Below are 21,115 nucleotides of genomic sequence, written 5' to 3'. Positions count from 1 at the left end.
AGTTTGGTATTGAATACAATAATATCGGATTAATTGTTTCTATAAATTTCCAGAAAATAGTACTAAATATAATAAATTTTAAATACTCAAAATAATTGTCAGTTTATTTTCTGCCTATGAACTGAAGTATAATTAAAAATACCAGGTTAAAAGCCTGCTTTCAAAAATTTGTCAAAGTGAAAGTTTTTATTATGTAGTTCACAGTAATATAGCTGATTCCTCTAGAATTCACCCAAATTAATATAGAAATTGAAGATTTAAGTTAATCATTCAAATTCAGTTTTCACAAATATTTATTGTTATTGATTTTTATGTGATGCTTTTTCTTATCATATGTGACAGTAAACAGCCCGTTCTGAGACAAATATTTATCTGTGTTTTCATGGTTAAACTGTTGATGAGGAATAGGTAGTAGTATATTGATAATTTTCCTTTGTTTCTCTTTGATTTCCTCCAGGTGTCACCACTTGGTCCACAACATCTTCCACAACTGCCAAGATGTTGTCCACAATCGCAGAGACATGGTCCACGATTTTAGAGACCTTGTTGAGGATGAGGGAGGCATTGTCCACGATTGTAGAGACCTTGTCAAAGATGAGAAAGACATTGTCCACGATCAGAAACATTGTCCATGATTCACAGAGACATTGTCTGTGATCACAGAGACATAGTCCACAATCAGAGTGAGTCTTCGTCCAGTGAAGAAGTTCTTCGAGACCATGACAGAGGCCTCCAGGTAATTCACAAACAGCTTTGCATCAACTGTCCAACACAGAGCACTGACATTAAATCGTTTATGTTCAGTATTCAGTATATCAGAAAAGTGTAATAATCTGCAATATAACAATAATGTATAAGTAATCTGTATTAATGTAAGTAATGTAAAAGTAAAAAGCAATATCAGAGGTAAGATGTAATGGTCAAAATAATCTGTTACCAGATGTAGTTTATAACAGTTAAAGTTATCTGTTAATTTACAAGTAATATGTAATAAGAAAAGGTAATGGTATTCAAAAATTAGAGGTGGCAGTAAAAGTAATCTGTAATATAAAAGCAATGTAGACGTAATAGTAGTCCAAAACTGACATAAAAAATGTCACAGTATAGTAAAGCATCAAAAATGTCATAGTATTATAGAGCATAAAAATGCCAAATGTTATTGTTATTTTTAAGGATCAGTCAAAATGGGACTGAAAAATCTTTCATGTACAATTCAGTTTGATTGTACATCATCAGAAATTCCTAATTATGTGTATGTGCTAGGCACACTAGACTACACTGTACAAAAAAAAAAAAAATCAATTCTACAAATCAAATATTTGAGTGAGTTGTTCATAAGTGTGTTATTTTTTACTGGTGATCAGAGGATGATTGTAAAAATATCTTTACAGTGTATAATGATCAGTTCTACATGTATTTACTTAAAATTTTTCACAAAAGCTACTGTAAAGACCTTTATAAATTTGGTTGTTAATCATTAAATGAAAACAAAACAAAGACATTTTAAATGTGTGCTAGCAAGAGGAGGGTTGAAATTTGAAATAATGATTCTGTATGTTACTGACGGTGGTGGTGGAAATAGACTTTTTACAGAAGTATAATTAACAACACAAGTTAAAATCCTGCATCCAAAAATTGACTGATAGTGTTTATTATTGTTGTGCAGCCCACTGTAACATACATGATTGCTTTGGTAATTAGTTGAGAGACACACAATTAATAACCATTTTGCTTTTCCCCAAATATTTGTTGTTGTTTGTTCTTCAGGAGGTGATGACAGTGAATTGAAAAATGTTCTGGTTCAGCTGTAATGTTGAATATTTATCTGTGTTTTCATGGTTAAATTGTTGATGAGGAATAGGTAGTAGTGTATTGATCATTTTCCTTAGTATGTTTCTCTTTGATTTCCTCCAGGTGTCACCGCTTGGTCCACGTCATTATCCATGATTGCTGAGACGTCATCCACAGTGATATGGTGCATGATTGGAGAGACATTGTTGAGGATGAGGTAGACATTGTCCACAATCAGAGACACTGTCTATGATCTCAGAGACGTAGTCCATGATCTCAGAGTCCTCATATAACAAAGAAGTTCTTTAAGACCAAGACAGAAGCCTCCAGGTAAATCACAGCTTTACATCAACTGTCTATGACAGAGCACTGACGTTACATTTTTTTATGTATTTGACCTTCAATTTGAATAGTTCACATTTGTCAAAAAATAGACTTAACTCATTAATGAAGTTTATTTACATAGTTCTTAAGAAAGAAAAGTTCAAAGTAAAAGAGGAATTTAAGAATGAGTTGACTGTAAGTAAGTACTGGAAAGATAATGACCAGTTATGCCTAGTTAGGAGTAGTTATTTTTTGATTAATACTGTGTTTGGAAATACCTGGTTTTAAACAAAGACTCTGTGTGTTTCAGCTGAATTCACAGAGACAATAGGATCCACCAAGGGTGAAGGTAAGAAAATGATTTTATTTCTATAAAAAAAACATATTAAGAAAATATTTTGGAACTTCCCTTTAACAATTTATTCAGTTGTTAAAATATGATTAGGACAGAAAGAGACACTTGAACTCTCTCTCATGTCACAGAGCTAAACAAAAACCATGTAACATAAGTAATGATGTCATAAAAGTGTTATAGAAGTTATAACAGCAGTAATTTGCAACATTAAAATAATGTAAAAAATGTCATAGTATAGTAAGGCGTCAAAAACCATCAAAAATATCATAGTATAGTAAGACATGAAAAATGGCCAAAAAATTTCATAGTATAGTAAGGCGTCAAAAACTGTCAAAAAATGCCATGGTATAGTAAAGTGTCAAAAAATGTCAGTATAGTAAGGTGTCAAAAACCGTCAAAAAATGTCATAGTATAGTAAGACATAAAAAGTGGTCAAAAAATGCCATAGTATAGTAAAGTGTCAAAAACCATCAAAAATATCATAGTATAGTAAGACATGAAAAATGGCCAAAAAATTTCATAGTATAATAAAGTATCAAAAACCATCAAAAATATAAATAGAATATTAAAAAAAAAAAAAACAAACCAAAAAATGTCATACTATAGTGTGGCATCAAAAACCATCAAAAATATCATAGTATAGTAAGTCATGAAAAATGGCCAAAAAATGTCATAGTATAGTAAGGCGTCAAAAACCATCAAAAAGTGCCATTGTATAGTAAAGTGTCAAAAACTGTCAAAAAATGTCATAGTATAGTAAGGCGTCAAAAACCATCAAAAAATGCCATAGTATAGTAAAGTGTCAAAAAATGTCAGTATAGTAAGGTGTCAAAAACTGTCAAAAAATGTCATAGTATAGTAAGGCGTTAAAAACCATCAAAAAATGCCATGGTATAGTAAAGTGTCAAAAACTGTCAAAAAATGTCAGTATAGTAAGGTGTAAAAAACCGTCAAAAAATGTCATAGTATAGTGTGGCGTCAAAAACCATCAAAAATATCATAGTATAGTAAGACATAAAAAGTGGTCAAAAAATGTCATACAATAGTGTGGCGTCAAAAACCATCAAAAAATGTCATAGTATAGTAAGGCGTCAAAAATCATCAAAAATGTCATAGTATAGTAAGGCGTCAAAAACCATCAAAAATATCATAGTATAGTAAGACATGAAAAATGGCCAAAAAATGTCATACTATAGTGTGGCGTCAAAAACCATCAAAAAATGTCATAGTATAGTAAGGCGTCAAAAATCATCAAAAATATCATAGTATAGTAAGACATGAAAAATAGCCAAAAAATGTCATAGTATAGTAAGGTGTCAAAAACTGTCAAAAAATGTCATAGTATAGTAAGGCGTTAAAAACCATCAAAAAATGCCATGGTATAGTAAAGTGTCAAAAACCATCAAAAAATGTCATAGTATAGTAAGGCGTCAAAAACTGTCAAAAAATGCCATGGTATAGTAAGGTGTCAAAAAACATCAAAAATGTCATAGTATAGTAAGGCGTCAAAAACCATCAAAATGTCATAGTATAGTAAGACATGAAAAATGGCCAAAAAATGTCATAGTATAGTAAGGCGTCAAAAACCATCAAAAAATGCCATAGTATAGTAAGACATGAAAAATAGCCAAAAAATGTCATAGTATAGTGTGGCATCAAAAACCATCAAAAAATGTCATAGTATAGTAAGACATGAAAAATAGCCAAAAAATGTCATAGTATAGTAAGGTGTCAAAAACTGTCAAAAAATGCCATGGTATAGTAAAGTGTCAAAAACTGTCAAAAAATGTCAGTATAGTAAGGTGTCAAAAACCGTCAAAAAATGTCATAGTATAGTGTGGCGTCAAAAACCATCAAAAATATCATAGTATAGTAAGACATGAAAAATAGCCAAAAAATGTCATAGTATAGTAAGGCGTCAAAAACTGTCAAAAAATGCCATGGTATAGTAAAGTGTCAAAAACTGTCAAAAAATGTCAGTATAGTAAGGTGTCAAAAACCGTCAAAAAATGTCATAGTATAGTAAGACATAAAAAGTGGTCAAAAAATGCCATAGTATAGTAAGGTGTCAAAAAATATCAAAAATGTCATAGTATAGTAAGACATGAAAAATGGCCAAAAAATGTCATAGTATAGTAAGGCATCAAAAACCATCAAAAAATGCCATAGTATAGTAAAGTGTCAAAAAATGTCAGTATAGTAAGGTGTCAAAAACTGTCAAAAAATGTCATAGTATAGTAAGGCGTTAAAAACCATCAAAAAATGCCATGGTATAGTAAAGTGTCAAAAACTGTCAAAAAATGTCAGTATAATAAGGTGTCAAAAACCGTCAAAAAATGTCATAGTATAGTAAGACATAAAAAGTGGTCAAAAAATGCTATAGTATAGTAAGGTGTCAAAAAACATAAAAAATGTCATAGTATAGTAAGGCGTTAAAAACCATCAAAAAATGCCATGGTATAGTAAAGTGTCAAAAACTGTCAAAAAATGTCAGTATAGTAAGGTGTCAAAAACCGTCAAAAAATGTCATAGTATAGTAAGACATAAAAAGTGGTCAAAAAATGTCATACAATAGTGTGGCGTCAAACCTGGTCAAAAAATGCCATAGTATAGTAAGGTGTCAAAAAACATAAAAAATGTCATAGTATAGTAAGACATGAAAAATAGCCAAAAAATGTCATAGTATAGTAAGGCGTCAAAAAACATCAAAAAATTTCATAGTATAGTAAGGCGTCAAAAACCATCAAAAAATGTCATAGTATAGTAAGGCGTCAAAAACCATCAAAAATATCATAGTATAGTAAGACATGAAAAATAGCCAAAAAATGTCATAGTATAGTAAGGTGTCAAAAACCGTCAAAAAATGTCATAGTATAGTAAGGCGTCAAAAATCATCAAAAAATGCCATACAATAGTGTGGCGTCAAAACTGGTCAAAAAATGCCATAGTATAGTAAGACATAAAAAATGGTAAAATAAAATGTCACAGTATAGTAAGACATGAAAAATGGCCAAAAAATGTCATAGTATACTGTGTGGTCAATGTCAGAAAGTGTCATGCTGTTTCAAATGTAAGAGGTAATTTGTAATATTACAAGCAACAAGAATAGGAAAAGTTATATGTAGTAATATAGGAATTTGAGGGATCATTAACTTTCTCTTTCTTCTTTAATTCTAGTTATAATAGTAATAAAGTTTCAGGACTTGAAGGTTTGGAAAGTTTCTGTGATTAACACATTCTGTCTCTGCAGGAGGAGGAGAAGACTGCATCACCTGAAGAGGACAACAAAATTAGTTAAATATTCTTAAAGATGTTTTGTGGTGTATAAGACTTAAATAAGCATATCCTCATATGTGCTCATCACTACATTATATTTGGGGTGCGAGAATACAACAAAGTGTCTCCAGGTGGTCAATCATCTGTCATTATCTCTGCTGTGGTTTGTTAAATGTTGTCTAGAAGAGAATCAATAAAGTTTTGTATGTTAACCTTTGAGTTTCTCTATTTTCAAATTAATAATCTCCGCTTTGGGTGAAACCCTAACCCTAACCCTAACTGAAATGTAGAATTAAGACTGAAAACTCAAATCTCTGGCTAAAAGCAGCAATCCTAATCCTAACCTCTGGCTACAAGTGGTTAAAAAACCTGTAACCCTAACCCTAACCCTCACCCTTTGCTAAAAGCCGTAACCCTAACTCTAACCCTAACCTCTGGTTACAAGTGGCTAAGAGTCGTAACCCTAACCCTAACCTCTGGCTACAAGTGGCTAAAAGCCGTAACAACTTTTAGCCACTTGGTCACAGGTTAGGGTTAGGGTTACAGGTTTTTTAACCACTTGTAGCCAGAGGTTAGGGTTAGGGTTAGGACTTTTAACCACTTGTAGCCAGAGGTTAGGGTTACGACTTTTAGCCACTTGGTCAGGGGTTAGGGTTAGGGTTACAGGTTTTTTAACCACTTGTAGCCAGAGGTTAGGGTTAGGGTTACAGCTTTTAGACACTTGTAGCCAGAGGTTAGGGTTAGGGTTAGGGTTATGACTTTTAGCCACTAAACTCTGACTAAAAGTGGCTAAAAAAAACCCCTGACCCTAACCTGTGGTTACAAGTGGCCTCTGGCTAAAAATATTCATTTTCATACAATATTGAAAAGACTGGCAAAATATTTAGTGTTCAGAACTATTTATTTGACTAAGAGTAAGATAATCTTTTATTAGTCCCACAGCTGGAAAATTCAGTGTTGCAGCAGCAAAAATAAAAAAGGCATGATACAAACAAGATAATAAATAACAATATATAAAAAATTATAAATACGAACAGTATAAACAGGAATGTGTACACAGTAATAGATAAGAGTTGATTAGATAGTTAAGATGGCTGCTTTAAGATAGTTCCTTTGTCTTAAGCCGCATGTTGTAGTATAGTAAAGCATAAAATATGTCAAAAAAGTCATAGTATAATAAGGCATCAAAAATGGTCAACAAATGTCATGGTATAGTAAGGTGTCAAAACTGGTCAAAAATGTCATACTATAGTAAGCCATCAAAAATGAAAAAAAAAAAAAAAAAATTAAGCTCTTGTTTTAATAAAAATGTCATAGTATAGTAAGGCGTCAAAAACCATCAAAAAATACCATAGTATAGTAAAGTGTCAAAAAATGTCAGTATAGTAAGGTGTCAAAAACTGTCAAAAAATGTCATAGTATAGTAAGGCGTTAAAAACCATCAAAAAATGCCATGGTATAGTAAAGTGTCAAAAACTGTCAAAAAATGTCAGTATAATAAGGTGTCAAAAAACGTCAAAAAATGTCATAGTATAGTAAGACATAAAAAGTGGTCAAAAAATGCCATAGTATAGTAAGGTGTCAAAAAACATCAAAAATGTCATAGTATAGTAAGACATGAAAAATGGCCAAAAAATGTCATACTATAGTGTGGCGTCAAAAACCATCAAAAAATGTCATAGTATAGTGTGGCGTCAAAAACCATCAAAAATATCATAGTATAGTAAGACATGAAAAATAGCCAAAAAATGTCATAGTATAGTAAGGCGTCAAAAACTGTCAAAAAATGCCATGGTATAGTAAAGTGTCAAAAACTGTCAAAAAATGTCAGTATAGTAAGGTGTCAAAAACTGTCAAAAAATGTTAGTATACTAAGGTGTCAAAAACCGTCAAAAAATGTCATAGTATAGTAAGACATGAAAAATAGCCAAAAAATGTCATAGTATAGTAAGGCGTCAAAAACTGTCAAAAAATGCCATGGTATAGTAAAGTGTCAAAAACTGTCAAAAAATGTCAGTATAGTAAGGTGTCAAAAACTGTCAAAAAATGTCAGTATAGTAAGGTGTCAAAAACCGTCAAAAAATGTCATAGTATAGTAAGACATAAAAAGTGGTCAAAAAATGCCATAGTATAGTAAGGTGTCAAAAAACATCAAAAATGTCATAGTATAGTAAGACATGAAAAATGGCCAAAAAATGTCATAGTATAGTAAGGCGTTAAAAACCATCAAAAAATGCCATAGTATAGTAAAGTGTCAAAAAATGTCAGTATAGTAAGGTGTTAAAAACTGTCAAAAATGTCATAGTATAGTAAGGCGTTAAAAACCATCAAAAAATGCCATGGTATAGTAAAGTGTCAAAAACTGTCAAAAAATGTCAGTATAGTAAGGTGTCAAAAACCGTCAAAAAATGTCATAGTATAGTAAGACATAAAAAGTGGTCAAAAAATGCCATAGTATAGTAAGGTGTCAAAAAACATAAAAAATGTCATAGTATAGTAAGACATGAAAAATGGCCAAAAAATGTCATACTATAGTGTGGCGTCAAAAACCATCAAAAAATGTCATAGTATAGTAAGGCGTCAAAAATCATCAAAAATATCATAGTATAGTAAGACATGAAAAATAGCCAAAAAATGTCATAGTATAGTAAGGCGTCAAAAATCATCAAAAATATCATAGTATAGTAAGACATGAAAAATAGCCAAAAAATGTCATAGTATAGTAAGGCGTCAAAAACCATCAAAAAATGCCGTAGTATAGTAAAGTGTCAAAAAATGTCAGTATAGTAAGGTGTCAAAAACTGTCAAAAAATGTCATAGTATAGTAAGGCGTTAAAAACCATCAAAAAATGCCATGGTATAGTAAAGTGTCAAAAACCATCAAAAAATGTCATAGTATAGTGTGGCGTCAAAAACCATCAAAAATATCATAGTATAGTAAGACATGAAAAATAGCCAAAAAATGTCATAGTATAGTAAGGTGTCAAAAACTGTCAAAAACTGTCAAAAAATGCCATGGTATAGTAAGGTGTCAAAAAACATCAAAAATGTCATAGTATAGTAAGGCGTCAAAAACCATCAAAAATGTCATAGTATAGTAAGACATGAAAAATGGCCAAAAAATGTCATAGTATAGTAAGGCGTCAAAAACCATCAAAAAATGCCATAGTATAGTAAGGTGTCAAAAAACATCAAAAATATCATAGTATAGTAAGACATGAAAAATGGCCAAAAAATGTCATACTATAGTGTGGCATCAAAAACCATCAAAAAATGTCATAGTATAGTAAGGCGTCAAAAACCATCAAAAATATCATAGTATACTAAGACATGAAAAATAGCCAAAAAATGTCATTGTATAGTAAGGTGTCAAAAACTGTCAAAAAATGCCATGGTATAGTAAAGTGTCAAAAACTGTCAAAAAATGTCAGTATAGTAAGGTGTCAAAAACCGTCAAAAAATGTCATAGTATAGTGTGGCGTCAAAAACCATCAAAAATATCATAGTATAGTAAGACATGAAAAATAGCCAAAAAATGTCATAGTATAGTAAGGCGTCAAAAACTGTCAAAAAATGCCATGGTATAGTAAAGTGTCAAAAACTGTCAAAAAATGTCAGTATAGTAAGGTGTCAAAAACCGTCAAAAAATGTCATAGTATAGTAAGACATAAAAAGTGGTCAAAAAATGCCATAGTATAGTAAGGTGTCAAAAAACATCAAAAATGTCATAGTATAGTAAGACATGAAAAATGGCCAAAAAATGTCATAGTATAGTAAGACATGAAAAATAGCCAAAAAATGTCATAGTATAGTAAGGCGTCAAAAACTGTCAAAAAATGCCATGGTATAGTAAAGTGTCAAAAACTGTCAAAAAATGTCAGTATAGTAAGGTGTCAAAAACTGTCAAAAAATGTTAGTATAGTAAGGTGTCAAAAACTGTCAAAAAATGTCATAGTATAGTAAGACATGAAAAATAGCCAAAAAATGTCATAGTATAGTAAGGCGTCAAAAACTGTCAAAAAATGCCATGGTATAGTAAAGTGTCAAAAACTGTCAAAAAATGTCAGTATAGTAAGGTGTCAAAAACTGTCAAAAAATGTCAGTATAGTAAGGTGTCAAAAACCGTCAAAAAATGTCATAGTATAGTAAGACATAAAAAGTGGTCAAAAAATGCCATAGTATAGTAAGGTGTCAAAAAACATCAAAAATGTCATAGTATAGTAAGACATGAAAAATGGCCAAAAAATGTCATACTATAGTGTGGCGTCAAAAATCATCAAAAATATCATAGTATAGTAAGACATGAAAAATAGCCAAAAAATGTCATAGTATAGTAAGGCGTCAAAAACCATCAAAAAATGCCATAGTATAGTAAGGTGTCAAAAAACATCAAAAATGTCATAGTATAGTAAGACATGAAAAATGGCCAAAAAATGTCATACTATAGTGTGGCGTCAAAAACCATCAAAAAATATCATAGTATAGTAAGGCGTCAAAAATCATCAAAAATATCATAGTATAGTAAGACATGAAAAATAGCCAAAAAATGTCATAGTATAGTAAGGCGTCAAAAATCATCAAAAATATCATAGTATAGTAAGACATGAAAAATAGCCAAAAAATGTCATAGTATAGTAAGGCGTCAAAAACCATCAAAAAATGCCGTAGTATAGTAAAGTGTCAAAAAATGTCAGTATAGTAAGGTGTCAAAAACTGTCAAAAAATGTCATAGTATAATAAGGCGTTAAAAACCATCAAAAAATGCCATGGTATAGTAAAGTGTCAAAAACTGTCAAAAAATGTCAGTATAGTAAGGTGTAAAAAACATCAAAAATGTCATAGTATAGTAAGACATGAAAAATGGCCAAAAAATGTCATACTATAGTGTGGCGTCAAAAACCATCAAAAAATGTCATAGTATAGTAAGGCGTCAAAAATCATCAAAAATATCATAGTATAGTAAGACATGAAAAATAGCCAAAAAATGTCATAGTATAGTAAGGCGTCAAAAACCATCAAAAAATGCCATAGTATAGTAAGGTGTCAAAAAACATCAAAAATGTCATAGTATAGTAAGGCGTCAAAAACTGTCAAAAAATGCCATGGTATAGTAAAGTGTCAAAAACTGTCAAAAAATGTCAGTATAGTAAGGTGTCAAAAACTGTCAAAAAATGTTAGTATAGTAAGGTGTCAAAAACCGTCAAAAAATGTCATAGTATAGTAAGACATGAAAAATAGCCAAAAAATGTCATAGTATAGTAAGGCGTCAAAAACTGTCAAAAAATGCCATGGTATAGTAAAGTGTCAAAAACTGTCAAAAAATGTCAGTATAGTAAGGTGTCAAAAACTGTCAAAAAATGTCAGTATAGTAAGGTGTCAAAAACCGTCAAAAAATGTCATAGTATAGAAAGACATAAAAAGTGGTCAAAAAATGCCATAGTATAGTAAGGTGTCAAAAAACATCAAAAATGTCATAGTATAGTAAGACATGAAAAATGGCCAAAAAATGTCATACTATAGTGTGGCGTCAAAAATCATCAAAAATATCATAGTATAGTAAGACATGAAAAATAGCCAAAAAATGTCATAGTATAGTAAGGCGTCAAAAACCATCAAAAAATGCCATAGTATAGTAAGGCGTCAAAAAACATCAAAAATGTCATAGTATAGTAAGGCGTCAAAAACCATCAAAAATGTCATAGTATAGTAAGAAATGAAAAATGGCCAAAAAATGTCATAGTATAGTAAGGCGTCAAAAACCATCAAAAAATGCCATAGTATAGTAAAGTGTCAAAAAATGTCAGTATAGTAAGGTGTTAAAAACTGTCAAAAATGTCATAGTATAGTAAGGCGTTAAAAACCATCAAAAAATGCCATGGTATAGTAAAGTGTCAAAAACTGTCAAAAAATGTCAGTATAGTAAGGTGTCAAAAACCGTCAAAAAATGTCATAGTATAGTAAGACATAAAAAGTGGTCAAAAAATGCCATAGTATAGTAAGGTGTCAAAAAACATAAAAAATGTCATAGTATAGTAAGACATGAAAAATGGCCAAAAAATGTCATACTATAGTGTGGCGTCAAAAACCATCAAAAAATGTCATAGTATAGTAAGGCGTCAAAAATCATCAAAAATATCATAGTATAGTAAGACATGAAAAATAGCCAAAAAATGTCATATTATAGTAAGGCGTCAAAAACCATCAAAAAATGCCGTAGTATAGTAAAGTGTCAAAAAATGTCAGTATAGTAAGGTGTCAAAAACTGTCAAAAAATGTCATAGTATAGTAAGGCGTTAAAAACCATCAAAAAATGCCATGGTATAGTAAAGTGTCAAAAACTGTCAAAAAATGTCAGTATAGTAAGGTGTAAAAAACCGTCAAAAAATGTCATAGTATAGTAAGACATAAAAAGTGGTCAAAAAATGTCATACAATAGTGTGGCGTCAAACCTGGTCAAAAAATGCCATAGTATAGTAAGGTGTCAAAAAACATCAAAAATGTCATAGTATAGTAAGACATGAAAAATGGCCAAAAAATGTCATACTATAGTGTGGCGTCAAAAACCATCAAAAAATGTCATAGTATAGTAAGGCGTCAAAAATCATCAAAAATATCATAGTATAGTAAGACATGAAAAATAGCCAAAAAATGTCATAGTATAGTAAGGCGTCAAAAACCATCAAAAAATGCCATAGTATAGTAAAGTGTCAAAAAACATCAAAAATGTCATAGTATAGTAAGGCGTCAAAAACCATCAAAAATATCATAGTATAGTAAGACATGAAAAATGGCCAAAAAATGTCATACTATAGTGTGGCGTCAAAAACCATCAAACAATGTCATAGTATAGTAAGGCGTCAAAAACCATCAAAAATATCATAGTATAGTAAGACATGAAAAATAGCCAAAAAATGTCATAGTATAGTAAGGCGTCAAAAACCATCAAAAAATGCCATAGTATAGTAAGGTGTCAAAAAACATCAAAAATGTCATAGTATAGTAAGGCGTCAAAAACCATCAAAAATGTCATAGTATAGTAAGACATGAAAAATGGCCAAAAAATGTCATAGTATAGTAAGGCGTCAAAAACCATCAAAAAATGCCATAGTATACTAAAGTGTCAAAAAATGTCAGTATAGTAAGGTGTCAAAAACTGTCAAAAAATGTCATAGTATAGTAAGGCGTTAAAAACCATCAAAAAATGCCATGGTATAGTAAAGTGTCAAAAACTGTCAAAAAATGTCAGTATAGTAAGGTGTCAAAAACCGTCAAAAAATGTCATAGTATAGTAAGACATAAAAAGTGGTCAAAAAATGCCATAGTATAGTAAGGTGTCAAAAAACATCAAAAATGTCATAGTATAGTAAGACATGAAAAATGGCCAAAAAATGTCATACTATAGTGTGGCGTCAAAAACCATCAAAAAATGTCATAGTATAGTGTGGCGTCAAAAACCATCAAAAATGTCATAGTATAGTAAGACATGAAAAATAGCCAAAAAATGTCATAGTATAGTAAGGCGTCAAAAACCATCAAAAAATGCCATGGTATAGTAAAGTGTCAAAAACTGTCAAAAAATGTCATAGTATAGTAAGGTGTCAAAAACTGTCAAAAAATGTCAGTATAGTAAGGTGTCAAAAACCGTCAAAAAATGTCATAGTATAGTAAGGCGTCAAAAATCATCAAAAATATCATAGTATAGTAAGACATGAAAAATAGCGAAAAAATGTCATAGTATAGTAAGGCGTCAAAAACCATCAAAAAATGCCATAGTATAGTAAGACATGAAAAATGGCCAAAAAATGTCATAGTATAGTAAGGCGTCAAAAACCATCAAAAAATGCCATAGTATAGTAAAGTGTCAAAAAATGTCAGTATAGTAAGGTGTCAAAAACTGTCAAAAAATGTCATAGTATAGTAAGGCGTTAAAAACCATCAAAAAATGCCATGGTATAGTAAAGTGTCAAAAACTGTCAAAAAATGTCAGTATAGTAAGGTGTCAAAAACCGTCAAAAAATGTCATAGTATAGTAAGACATAAAAAGTGGTCAAAAGTGGCCATAGTATAGTAAGGTGTCAAAAAACATCAAAAATGTCATAGTATAGTAAGACATGAAAAATGGCCAAAAAATGTCATACTATAGTGTGGCGTCAAAAACCATCAAAAAATGTCATAGTATAGTAAGACATAAAAAATAGCCAAAAAATGTCATAGTATAGTAAGGCGTCAAAAACCATCAAAAAATGCCATAGTATAGTAAGGCGTCAAAAAACATCAAAAATGTCATAGTATAGTAAGACATGAAAAATGGCCAAAAAATGTCATAGTAAGGCGTCAAAAACTGTCAAAAAATGCCATGGTATAGTAAAGTGTCAAAAACTGTCAAAAAATGTCATAGTATAGTAAGGTGTCAAAAACTGTCAAAAAATGTCAGTATAGTAAGGTGTCAAAAACCGTCAAAAAATGTCATAGTATAGTAAGGCGTCAAAAATCATCAAAAATATCATAGTATAGTAAGACATGAAAAATAGCGAAAAAATGTCATAGTATAGTAAGGCGTCAAAAACCATCAAAAAATGCCATAGTATAGTAAGACATGAAAAATGGCCAAAAAATGTCATAGTATAGTAAGGCGTCAAAAACCATCAAAAAATGCCATAGTATAGTAAAGTGTCAAAAAATGTCAGTATAGTAAGGTGTCAAAAACTGTCAAAAAATGTAATAGTATAGTAAGGCGTTAAAAACCATCAAAAAATGCCATGGTATAGTAAAGTGTCAAAAACTGTCAAAAAATGTCAGTATAGTAAGGTGTCAAAAACCGTCAAAAAATGTCATAGTATAGTAAGACATAAAAAGTGGTCAAAAAATGCCATAGTATAGTAAGGTGTCAAAAAACATCAAAAATGTCATAGTATAGTAAGACATGAAAAATGGCCAAAAAATGTCATACTATAGTGTGGCGTCAAAAACCATCAAAAAATGTCATAGTATAGTGTGGTGTCAAAAACCATCAAAAATATCATAGTATAGTAAGACATGAAAAATAGCCAAAAAATGTCATAGTATAGTAAGGCGTCAAAAACTGTCAAAAAATGCCATGGTATAGTAAAGTGTCAAAAACTGTCAAAAAATGTCATAGTATAGTAAGGTGTCAAAAACTGTCAAAAAATGTCAGTATAGTAAGGTGTCAAAAACCGTCAAAAAATGTCATAGTATAGTAAGGCGTCAAAAATCATCAAAAATATCATAGTATAGTAAGACATGAAAAATGGCCAAAAAATGTCATACTATAGTGTGGCGTCAAAAACCATCAAACAATGTCATAGTATAGTAAGGCGTCAAAAACCATCAAAAATATCATAGTATAGAAAGACATGAAAAATAGCCAAAAAATGTCATAGTATAGTAAGGTGTCAAAAACTGTCAAAAAATGTCAGTATAGTAAGGTGTCAAAAACCGTCAAAAAATGTCATAGTATAGTAAGACATAAAAAGTGGTCAAAAAATGCCATAGTATAGTAAGGTGTCAAAAAACATCAAAAATGTCATAGTATAGTAAGACATGAAAAATAGCCAAAAAATGTCATAGTATAGTAAGGTGTCAAAAACCGTCAAAAAATGTCATAGTATAGTAAGACATAAAAAGTGGTCAAAAAATGCCATAGTATAGTAAGGCATGAAAAATGGCCAAAAAATGTCATACTATAGTGTGGCGTCAAAAACCATCAAAAAATGTCATAGTATAGTAAGGCGTCAAAAATCATCAAAAATATCATAGTATAGTAAGACATGAAAAATAGCCAAAAAATGTCATAGTATAGTAAGGCGTCAAAAACTGTCAAAAAATGCCATGGTATAGTAAAGTGTCAAAAACTGTCAAAAAATGTCAGTATAGTAAGGTGTCAAAAACTGTCAAAAAATGTCAGTATAGTAAGGTGTCAAAAACCGTCAAAAAATGTCATAGTATAGTAAGACATAAAAAATAGCCAAAAAATGTCATAGTATAGTAAGGCGTCAAAAACCATCAAAAAATGCCATAGTATAGTAAGGCGTCAAAAAACATCAAAAATGTCATAGTATAGTAAGACATGAAAAATGGCCAAAAAATGTCATAGTATAGTAAGGCGTCAAAAACCATCAAAAAATGCCATAGTATAGTAAAGTGTCAAAAAATGTCAGTATAGTAAGGTGTTAAAAACTGTCAAAAATGTCATAGTATAGTAAGGCGTTAAAAACCATCAAAAAATGCCATGGTATAGTAAAGTGTCAAAAACTGTCAAAAAATGTCAGTATAGTAAGGTGTCAAAAACCGTCAAAAAATGTCATAGTATAGTAAGACATAAAAAGTGGTCAAAAAATGCCATAGTATAGTAAGGTGTAAAAAATCATCAAAAATGTCATAGTATAGTAAGACATGAAAAATAGCCAAAAAATGTCATAGTATAGTAAGGCGTCAAAAACCATCAAAAAATGCCATAGTATAGTAAAGTGTCAAAAAATGTCAAAAACCGTCAAAAAATGTCATACAATAGTGTGGCGTCAAAACTGGTCAAAAAATGCCATAGTATAGTAAGACATAAAAAATGGTAAAAAAAAATGTCACAGTATAGTAAGACATGAAAAATGGCCAAAAAATGTCATAGTATACTGTGTGGTCAATGTCAGAAAGTGTCATGCTGTTTCAAATGTAAGAGGTAATTTGTAATATTACAAGCAACAAGAATAGGAAAAGTTATATGTAGTAATATAGGAATTTGAGGGATCATTAACTTTCTCTTTCTTCTTTAATTCTAGTTATAATAGTAATAAAGTTTCAGGACTTGAAGGTTTGGAAAGTTTCTGTGATTAACACATTCTGTCTCTGCAGGAGGAGGAGAAGACTGCATCACCTGAAGAGGACAACAAAATTAGTTAAATATTCTTAAAGATGTTTTGTGGTGTATAAGACTTAAATAAGCATATCCTCATATGTGCTCATCACTACATTATATTTGGGGTGCGAGAATACAACAAAGTGTCTCCAGGTGGTCAATCATCTGTCATTATCTCTGCTGTGGTTTGTTAAATGTTGTCTAGAAGAGAATCAATAAAGTTTTGTATGTTAACCTTTGAGTTTCTCTATTTTCAAATTAATAATCTCCGCTTTGGGTGAAACCCTAACCCTAACCCTAACTGAAATGTAGAATTAAGACTGAAAACTCAAATCTCTGGCTAAAAGCAGCAATCCTAATCCTAACCTCTGGCTACAAGTGGTTAAAAAACCTGTAACCCTAACCCTAACCCTCACCCTTTGCTAAAAGCCGTAACCCTAACTCTAACCCTAACCTCTGGTTACAAGTGGCTAAGAGTCGTAACCCTAACCCTAACCCTAACCTCTGGCTACAAGTGGCTAAAAGCCGTAACAACTTTTAGCCACTTGGTCACAGGTTAGGGTTAGGGTTACAGGTTTTTTAACCACTTGTAGCCAGAGGTTAGGGTTAGGGTTAGGACTTTTAACCACTTGTAGCCAGAGGTTAGGGTTACGACTTTTAGCCACTTGGTCAGGGGTTAGGGTTAGGGTTACAGGTTTTTTAACCACTTGTAGCCAGAGGTTAGGGTTAGGGTTACAGCTTTTAGACACTTGTAGCCAGAGGTTAGGGTTAGGGTTATGACTTTTAGCCACTAAACTCTGACTAAAAGTGGCTAAAAAAAAACCCTGACCCTAACCTGTGGTTACAAGTGGCCTCTGGCTAAAAATATTCATTTTCATACAATATTGAAAAGACTGGCAAAATATTTAGTGTTCAGAACTATTTATTTGACTAAGAGTAAGATAATCTTTTATTAGTCCCACAGCTGGAAAATTCAGTGCTGCAGCAGCAAAAATAAAAAAGGCATGATACAAACAAGATAATAAATAACAATATATAAAAAATTATAAATACGAACAGTATAAACAGGAATGTGTACACAGTAATAGATAAGAGTTGATTAGATAGTTAAGATGGTTGCTTTAAGATAGTTCCTTTGTCTTAAGCCGCATGTTGTAGTATAGTAAAGCATAAAATATGTCAAAAAAGTCATAGTATAATAAGGCATCAAAAATGGTCAACAAATGTCATGGTATAGTAAGGTGTCAAAACTGGTCAAAAATGTCATACTATAGTAAGCCATCAAAAATGAAAAAAAAAAAAAAAAAATTAAGCTCTTGTTTTATATACAGTTTCAGAACTATTTCTAGTCATTACTGCGACTGTATTAGAAAAACACTACAATATGCCATACAGACAGAGTTATAAAAAGTTTAGTTTAAATCAATGTAATTAGGTATCAAAAATGAATAAGCACAGTTTAGGAAAGGAAAAATAGATTTACTTTTCAGTTTCTGTGATTAACGTGTTCTTGTCTCTGCAGGAGGAGAAGATGACAGCAGCTGAAGACCTGAAGTGGATGAAAGGAAACAAAGGTGTTACAAAGCAGTTAATTAGATAAAAGACCTCCACCACCAAACTGCTGTAAACAGTGTTGGTTTCCTGTTGTTCAATCTTTGTTTTTCTTCACCACCTGTAATGTAGTCATGGGTACATTTTCCAAAGACCAATATGACACCTGTGAGAACATTCAACTGTTTATGATACTATTTAATTAATAAGTGTATCACGAAGTGATCACAAAGATACTTAGTAGACATGTTCATCTTTGGAAAATGTGCTCATAACTACATTAACCCTAACCAGCTCCAACGAGTGTTTCCTTGTGGTCAAATGGCTGTCATTATCTTTGCTATCATTTGTTATATGTTGTCTGGAATAAAATCATTAAAAGTGTCTTCCTAAACTTTTGACTTGCATTTCTCTATTTTGAAACTGGTGTTATTCAAATCATTCTATTGCATTTTAAGAAAAATGTCATGATTCTTATGTTTTAAGGTTTTAGACCTACTTTTTAAACATTTTGAAAAAATGTTTTTTTAGGTTTAGATTAATTTTTTTTATGGTTTTATACTTAACTTTTAAAAGGTTTTACACTCAAACAAAGCCTAACCCTAACCCTAAAGGTTGGATGTTTAAAGGTTTAACCTACACGGTTTTTAAAATATTTTATCCTTTTTAGACCTATCCCTTTAAGGTTTGAAATTTATTTTTGAATGATTTTATACTTGCTTTTTAGACTAATTTATTCAAGATCCAAATATATTTTTTAAAAAGGTTTTATATTTATTTTTACACACATTTTTTAAAGTTTTATACTTTGTTTTTGGACATATTGGACATTTATTTTTTCGGGGGAGAGAGATGGAGAGAGAGAGCTGATGTTTAAATTCTTCATTTTCTTTGAACTATACATTCATGAACTATGTGCATAAACTTAAATATTGAGTTAAGATATTCAGACTTCAGATCAATATCTAAAGATACAGTCGTGACCAAAAATCCTGGCACCCCTGCACTTCTTCCAGACAATGCACCACTTCTCCCAGAAAATTGTTGCAATTAAAAATGCATTGGTATTGACATGTTTATTTCTGTAGTTTGCAGTGGAACAACAATAAGAGCAGAGAAAAGGCAAATCTGATAGTCTTTAAAAATTGTTTTATCTAGTACTATTTTCTGGCAATTTATAGACATGATTATTCAGATATTATTCTATTCAATACCAAACCAAGGGTTTAAACAATAACACTGTTACTAACAGTAATAATTCAGCTCATCAACACATATTTTTCATTTCTTTAAGAATCAATAACAATACATATTTGGGAAAAATGAACTAAAATGATTATCTTAAATTTCTATATTGTCTGTCAACTAATCAGGATTTAAAGCAGACATGGGCAACTGGCAGCCCCCGTCCTCAATTCTGGCGGCCCATGATTTGATTACCAATTATAAATAAATCACAAATACTGAGATTAAATTTTAAAACGGAGAGTCAGTGGATGGGTCATTACACGTTTTTTATTTGCTGCCTCACAGTTCACACACAGAGCACTGCAGGAGCAACAGAGCAACAGGCTGTAAACCTGTAAACCACATCTCTTCTTAAAATAACCAAATCACAAACTATGGAGTTAGATAATTGATGAAAACAGAGGGCAGAGCGACAGTGCGACACAGGCAGTGTTTGATTGTCTCCGCTCCATGTCAGGTGAGAGCTGTATGCTAGTTGTGAGAAAGGATAGTGCTAAAGGGGAAACTACTGGTGTCATGACGAGTTAAAACCGGCTGACGGTGCCAGAGAGATAACTGAGCTATGACTGAGATGCCAACTTTATATCTGCAGTGTTTCAATGCAGTTACTATGCAGTTATTATTTCAAAGATCTCTTAAACATTAATGATCCGTCACATGTTTCACATGTATATAGTGAATCCTGGACTGAAACTTGACTTTCAAAAATTATAGCGCAAACCAAATCACAATATCTGTCAGAAAAATTGCAATTACATATTCTCTCAAAATCGTTCAGCCATAGATGAAGCTATTCCAGCTCATGCTGATTGGATGCACAAACACTGACACTGACATTCAGACTATTGTACACCAGCAGGAGTGGCCACAGGCATCTCATTAAGACAGAACTTCACACTGATCCACCTGTGGTCAGTCAACTCAGCAGAGAAGAAATGCACTACAAACATGGATATTAGTTGTTTTGCTTAGTTTCAGTGTTCATCATTACAGACGTCTTGTATCTGTGTAAAGTTCATTATTAAATTACACATGGTGCGGCCCTCTGTGAGGATGAAATTTTTACACATGGTGCGGCCCTCAGTGAGGATGAAATTTTTGTGGCCCTCTCGATCATCAAAATTGCCCATCTCTGATTTAAACAATAACCCTGTTACTAATATTAATAATTCAGTTCATTAACACATTTTTTGGGGTAAATCTTTAGGACACATACCTGTTTTGTTTGTAAGGTGAGAGCTGGTGTTTCTGTCCAGGCTGCAGCAGCTGAACCAGTAAACCTGGAAAACACAAGTACAACATTTGAAAGACAAATAACTTAATTAATAAAGAATAGTTCGCCTCCAAAACCTGAACAGTGTAAAAGAATACAACACTGAAAACTAAACACTAGAACCTTGACAATGACACTTTTAGTTTTGAGGTGAATAAATTAATTATTATATTAGAATATGACTTTATTGATCTCAGAGAGAAAAGCAATTTTTAAAATGCATTTATAGTAATGGTAACAGTAATCTCAGCTCATATATTGTGATCTACTCTTGAGACTTAAAACCTGAGACTTAGAGCACAGAGTTAAAATGTAGTTTTCAAGGTTGTATATAACACAAAACAGAGCTCACAAGTCTCAAGTCAACACAAGTAAATTTCAAAGCAAATCAATAATATGCACAACAGATCGATGTAAAACAGCCAGT

General features: G+C 31.5%; 2 long non-coding RNA genes across 2 annotated transcripts; both read left to right on the top strand.

Annotated features, from left to right (window-relative positions):
• Positions 1 to 324: 324 nt before the first annotated feature.
• Positions 325 to 6,471, top strand: LOC127143084 (uncharacterized). The gene is made up of 4 exons (XR_007814267.1): positions 325 to 736; positions 1,915 to 2,121; positions 2,426 to 2,464; positions 5,721 to 6,471. It is a non-coding gene; the product is annotated as an uncharacterized LOC127143084 (long non-coding RNA).
• Positions 6,472 to 7,753: 1,282 nt separating this feature from the next.
• On the top strand, positions 7,754 to 10,893 carry LOC127143085 (uncharacterized). The gene is made up of 3 exons (XR_007814268.1): positions 7,754 to 8,023; positions 8,538 to 8,726; positions 10,824 to 10,893. It is a non-coding gene; the product is annotated as an uncharacterized LOC127143085 (long non-coding RNA).
• The last annotated feature ends 10,222 nt before the right edge of the window (positions 10,894 to 21,115 follow it).

The sequence above is a fragment of the Lates calcarifer genome, linkage group LG2, assembly GCF_001640805.2.
Source record: "Lates calcarifer isolate ASB-BC8 linkage group LG2, TLL_Latcal_v3, whole genome shotgun sequence".
In the NCBI taxonomy this organism is placed as follows: Eukaryota; Metazoa; Chordata; class Actinopteri; family Centropomidae; genus Lates; species Lates calcarifer.
The sequence above is the reverse complement of the archived record's forward strand: the minus strand, read 5'-3'. Positions and strand labels throughout refer to the sequence as shown.